This window comes from Paroedura picta, chromosome 9 (assembly GCF_049243985.1).
Source record: "Paroedura picta isolate Pp20150507F chromosome 9, Ppicta_v3.0, whole genome shotgun sequence".
Taxonomy (NCBI): domain Eukaryota; kingdom Metazoa; phylum Chordata; class Lepidosauria; order Squamata; family Gekkonidae; genus Paroedura; species Paroedura picta.
The window spans coordinates 32,083,043-32,089,537 of NC_135377.1; positions in this window are offsets into that span (position 1 = coordinate 32,083,043).

Sequence of the window (6,495 nt, forward strand, 5' to 3'; positions counted from 1 at the left end):
GATTTTCCTAGGCAGGCAGAAAGAGTTACACAGGAAGTGCAGAGACAAATATTTTGCTTGCACCCCAGGGGAAATTACAGAGGTGTCACAGAGCAGATGTTTAGCTTGCAGCGAAAGGATGCCAGGCATATAGCAAGGAAGAGAAAGTGGGTGCAGTGTAATCAGTATAACAGATGTAGATATATTCACTTTTTGTAATAAGCAACATGTAGCTAATACAGTCACTGATACTGAAATGCAGCCTCATACTAGGAAATGAAAGGGCTATTAATTAATGCATCAAATGTGTGTTATATTTATTATCCACAAACTGATTATTAATCATGAGGGGGGGATTTAAAACAACATTTTTAAAGAAGAAGCTTGGCTTGACTGCAAACACCTTTCTTCTCTGTACTGCCATACGAAAATTTTAAACAAAACAGTAGAAAATATGTACACTCCCCTTGGGTTTATGAAATCACATTCATGCCTGGCTTTTCAAAAGACATTGTAAATGAATCAAATACATACTTATGGTACATGTGTGTTGCCAATCTAAACATTGGTTGCCATGTGTCATGAGTGCTTCCTGTTGTAAGTGGAAAAAATTAAACATGAAGAAAGAAATGACAACAAATGTTTCCCATTTCTACATAAAGTCTTGAGCTTTTGGTTCTTTCTTTTCCAAAGCAGGGTGATTCATACCACATTTCTTTAAATATACTAGAACAGCCAAACTAGAAGTGGAAAAGTTACATCTAAATTGGATTGTGCTCACCATATTAAAGAGTTTCCATCTGAATAAACTCTGGTGATTTATAATGCAAAATTGCTCATCTCCGCACAAAAATAGGGAACTTGTCACTAAAATCAGCTTTCTTTCCCGAAGCCTTGCAAGTAATAAATTAAATACATTAAAATATATAATTAGATGGGTACCTTCCTTACAAGGAAGGTAAGATAAGGAAATCAAGGATTTTAGTTTATAAAAAAACAAGGGGCGGGAGCCATGATAAGTTTATAGATGGGGCACATGCTATGAAGAACGCGGACAGAAATAATGTTTTTCTCTCTCTTTGCTAATACTGGAACTCAAATTTAATTAATGAGTAATAGATTGAGGACAGACAGAAGGACACAATGTATCTGTGAGTTGTAAATAATAATTAATTGCCACAGAATGATGTAAGTAATGCCCACTCGTTTTGCTAGCTTTATTATCTAAATTTATGATTTATCAATGGCTATAAGCCAAAATGACTGAAAAGAACTTTCATATTCAGAAGCAGTAAGTCCTCACATCCCAGTTCTGTGGGGTAACAATATAGGAAGGCTTTGACCTCTATGCACTGCTTAGTGGTGCTCTTTGAGCATCCAGCTGGCCAGTGTTTGAAACAGAATGCTGGATGAGATGGATCATTGGTCTGATCCAGCATGGCTGCACTTTGATTTTATATATGTAAAAAGGTAACGGTATCCCCTGTGCAAGCACCATGTCTGACCCTTGGGGTGACGCCCTCTAGCGTTTCCATGGAAGACTCAATACGGGGTAGCTTGCCAGTGCCTTCCCCAGTCATTACCATTTACCTCCCAGCAAGCTGGGTACTCATTTTACCGACCTCAGAAGGATGGAAGGCTGAGTCAACCTTGAGCCGGCTGCTGGGATTGAACTCCCAGCCTCATGGGCAGAGCTTTCAGACTACATGTCTGCTGCCTTACCATTCTGCGCCACAAGAGGCTTTTATGTATGTAGATGCATGTATAACATTTACACATTTTGTATTTACTGTGGTACATCTCTAGAGCAAGACATCATGTGCAGAGCTGCCTTTAGCTCTGATGCCCAAGGTTCATAACTTCTGGTGCCAAATGTCCAAATCAATCTTTTTTAACCTTTTGACTATGGAGTGATCCTTGAACATTTTTGCAGGCTTTAAGGTTAATGGTTCAGCATCCTTTTGGAAAAAAGAGCCTCTTGTGGCGCAAAGTGGTAAGGCAGCTGTCTGAAAGCTTTGCCCATGAGGCTGGGAGTTCAATCCCAGCAGCCGGCTCAAGGTTGACTCAGCCTTCCATCCTTCCGAGGTCGGTAAAATGAGTACCCAGCTTGCTGGGGGGTAAACGGTCATGACTGGGGAAGGCACTGGCAAACCACCCCGTATTGAGTCTGCCATGAAAACGCTAGAGGGCGTCACCCCAAGGGTCAGACATGACTCGGTGCTTGCACAGGGGATACCTTTACCTTTACCTTTATCCTTTTGGAGAAGAGTGACAAGTAGAGTTTCCCAGGGATCTGTCCTGGGGCCTGTGTTGTTCAACATATTTATAAATGATTTGGATGAGGGTTTAGGGGGGCTACTTATTAAATTTGCAGACAATACTAAACTGGGAGGGCTAGCAAACACAACTGAAGATAGAATCAGAATACAGGATGATGTTGATAGGCTCGAGAAGTGGGCTAAACTGAATATAATGAAGTTCAATAGGGACAAGTGTAAAGTTCTGCATTTAGGTAGGAAAAACCAAACACACCAATATAGGATGGGGGAGACTTGTCTTGACAGTAGAATGTGTGAAAAGGATCTAGGTGTCTTAGTAGACCATACATTGAACATGAGTCAACAGTGTGACTCGGTGGCTAAAAAGGCAAATGGGATTTTGGGCTGCATCAAATGAAGTATCGTGTCCAGATCACTTTACTCTGCTCTGGTTCAGCCTCACTTGGAGTATCGTGTTCAGTTTTGGGCCCCCCAGTTGAAGAGGGATGTAGACAAACTGGAGCGTGTCCAAAGGAGAGCAACAAAGATGGTGAGGGGTTTGGAGACCAAGACGTATAAGGAAAGATTGGGGGAACTTGGTCTGTTTAGCCTGGAGAGGAGACGACTGAGAAGGGATTTGATAATCTTCTTTAAGTATTTAAAAAGCTGCCATATAGAGGATACATACATACATACGTACATACATCTATATACATAAAATCATGAGTGTACTCCCTGCAAAACGCTGAAGGTTCTGAAGCCTCCTATTGGTGGAATATCCCCCAATCAGGGCCAATTGCTGCTCTTGCTCAGGATTCCGCGGGCAAACCCCCCCTTCCCTTTAGGCTTGCGGTGAAGGGAGTCTCTAATAGCTCCTGACTGAGGTGAGATATGTGTCTGAAAGCAATGCAGGGAAGTCTGTGGCCATGGACATACATCCCTTTTGAGGGGGAAAGGTTTTCCCCTTCTGCCAAATGGTTGGCTGACAGGGAGGCCACAGAAAAGCCCTTCTCACTTAAAATACTGCTGTGGCTAGCCTCGCTGCTAAAGGGAAGACACAACAAAGCTATGCCTGTTTCCCTACTCTCTGAACATTTGAGACCTACCACACAAGATTGTTGTACAGATGAAACTGGATGCTGTTGCAGGGGTTCTTTTCCCTCCTGTTTCATTTGCATAACATCTGTGTACAGTAGGCTTCAAGTGTTTCATCTCCACAACTTGTGTGGGAGGCCTCAAATGTTTCTTTTGTACAATAGCCCTTTCCACCCTCCAAAGCAGCCATTTCTGCCTGGAGAGCTGATCTTTATAGTCTAGAGATGAGCAGGGATAGTAGAGATGGTGATAGAGGCTTGCAGGTTTAGGTTGGGGTAGAGTGTCATGGGTGTGACCCACTTGGGCTGTGGGCTCTGGCCAGACCTTACCACCAACAATTTATATTTTTGCAAAGAGCCTCTTGTGGCGCAGAGTGGTAAGGCAGCCGTCTGAAAGCTTTGCCCATGAGGCTGGGAGTTCAATCCCAGCAGCCGGCTCAAGGTCGACTCAGCCTTCCATCCTTCCAAGGTCGGTAAAATGAGTACCCAGCTTGCTGGGGGGTAAACGGTCATGACTGGGGAAGGCACTGGCAAACCACCCCGTATTGAGTCTGCCATGAAAATGCTAGAGGGCGTCACCCCAAGGGTCAGACATGACTCGGTGCTTGCACAGGGGATACCTTTACCTTTACCTTTAAACAGAAAGACAAACTGAATAGTAGAGACAATTCTGGAAGTTTGCAGGCCGAGGTTGGGGAGAAGTGGCACAGGTGTGTCCCATCTGGGCTGTGGGCTCTAGCCAGCCCTTACCAGCAACAGTTTTGGCCTCTTTTTTTGTGTGAAAACAGACACACATACTAGCAAGGGTCCTTTGAGCCCAGTGCAGGAAGATCTAAATAAAGAATATTTACCGTATTTGCCAGCGTATAAGATGACTTTTCCACCCTGAAAAACATGCCTCCAAGTGGGGGGGGGGTCGTCTTATACACCGGGTGCACTTCAGTTGGGATAGACATAAGTGCCCATAGTGGCCTTGGTGACCAGAATTAAGGGATGCCAGGCAGAGGAGGCAGCGGCGGCGGCGGCGGCTCCCCCCCCACTGGGCTCACCAACTCTGCTGCTGTCTTGTGAACTTCTCCCAGCTCGGAACTCGCTGGGCCCAGCAAACTTGTGCCTGCGTGCACGCCCCAACTCGCCACGGCAGCAACGGGCCCTCTCTCACACGTAAGACTCTGAAGCGGGAGGGGGAGAGAGAGAGAAAGAGAAAGCTCCCGAAGGGCCGGGCGAGCGAGTTGCGAAGAAGTGAAGAAGGAGGAGGATGCTGGGGGGGGGGGGTGCCAGCCTCTGCTCCCCTTTCCTTTCACGGTTTCTGAAGCCGCCCCCATTCAGGAAGAGAGCAAAACTTGGAACGCTAATCCTTGCTGTGCCCTCCGCTCGCTTGCTTGATCCCTATTTGTTTGCAGTTACGTAAATAAGCAGACGACGCTGTTTCAGTTCAATGCACAGAGGTGCCGCAGTCCACAAAAGCAGCCTCAACTTGCAAGAAAGAGAGAGAGAGTTACCCCCCTCCTCTCACCTTTTCTGGGGGAAGGGAGGTACGGTAATCACTAATCCAAGCATGCTTTCTTTTCTTTTTTAATGGCTCTCTCTCTTTCTCTCTCTCTCCCCCCCTTCTGATGCTCTTTTACGTTTTATTTGGTGTGTGGAAGGTGTGAGGAAGAGGGGGTAGTCTTATACGTTGAGTATATAACAAACTCTATATTTTGAGTGGAAATGATGGGGGGTCGTCTTATACGCCCAGTCGACTTATACGCCGGCAAATACGGTAGATCCTATAACTGTAAACGGTGAGCAAGCAACTGGTTGGAGAGGCACAGGGGCTGAAATGACTTTGCTCAAGCCTGGTCTGCTAAATAAATATCAGTATTTTCCATGAAGGTCCTATGAAATAAAAAGCATAAGTGGCCAAAAATTTCAAGTGGAGTTAGCTTGGGAGTTCACATACAAAGAGTTTATAGGAAAGTAGACAGTGAAACTTGCGGGCAGGGGACTAGGTTTTCCAGCTTCATTGGATAACAATTTGGCTTTGCAGACAACAGGAGGCCTTTTCGGTCCTGGCCCCAACCTGGTGGAATGAGCTCCTGGAAGAGCTGAGGGCCCTGCGGGAATTACCAGCATTCCGCAGGGCCTGTAAGATGGAGCTCTTCCGCCAGGCTTATAACTGAGGCCGGGCGGAAAGAAGTTCAGCCTCCCCCCTCACAAACTGGCGGTAGAGAGTGTCACCCCCCTCCGTAGTTGAGGATGCGGAGAGCAAATGAGTAGACTATGCCATCGCTGTTGCCATTACTGTAAATTATCGGTTTTTATTGTCATTTTATGGTTTTAGGGGACGGGGTTATGTAAGCCGCCTCGAGCCTTCGGGGGGAGGCGGGGTATAAATATAAATATAATAATAATAATAATAATAATAATAATAATAATAATAATAATAATAATAATAATACAGTTGCCAATAGAAGGGCAGACATCACCAGCCAAGCAACAAACTGTGCTAGCTATTGTGCTCCTTCATACCAACACAGCTACTCATTTGAATAAGTCCAGTGAAAGCAAGGTTTGGAAGTGGGGCTTCAAAAGGGTACAATGCCCTAGAGTCCACCCTCCAAAGGAGCCATTTCTGTCTGTTGAGCTGATCTTTATAGTCTGGAGATGAGCATTAATTCCCGGCCCCACCTGGAGGTCGGCTACCCCTGGGTTGGAAATATTCCTAGAGGTTTGAAAGTGGGGTCTCAAAAAGTTATAATGCCCTGAGCCTTCGGGGAGTATATAAATGTGAAATAAACAAACAAACAAACAAACAAACAAATAAAGCTTCTGTAGGAGCCTCTTGTGGCGCAGAGTGGTAAGGCAGCGATATGCTGTCCGGAACTTTCTGCCCATGAGGTTGGGAGTTCGATCTCAGCAGCCGGCTCAAGGTTGACTCAGCCTTCCATCCTTCCGAGGTCGGTAAAATGAGTACCCAGCTTGCTGGGGGGTAAGCGGTAATGACTGGGGAAGGCACTGGCAAACCACCCCGTATTGAGTCTGCCATGAAAACGCTAGAGGGCGTCACCCCAAGGGTCAGACATGACTCGGTGCTTGCACAGGGGATACCTTTACCTTTACCTTTTAGCCACCCAACCAGCCACATAGCACCCCCTGGACTATTTCAGCTTGATAAAACA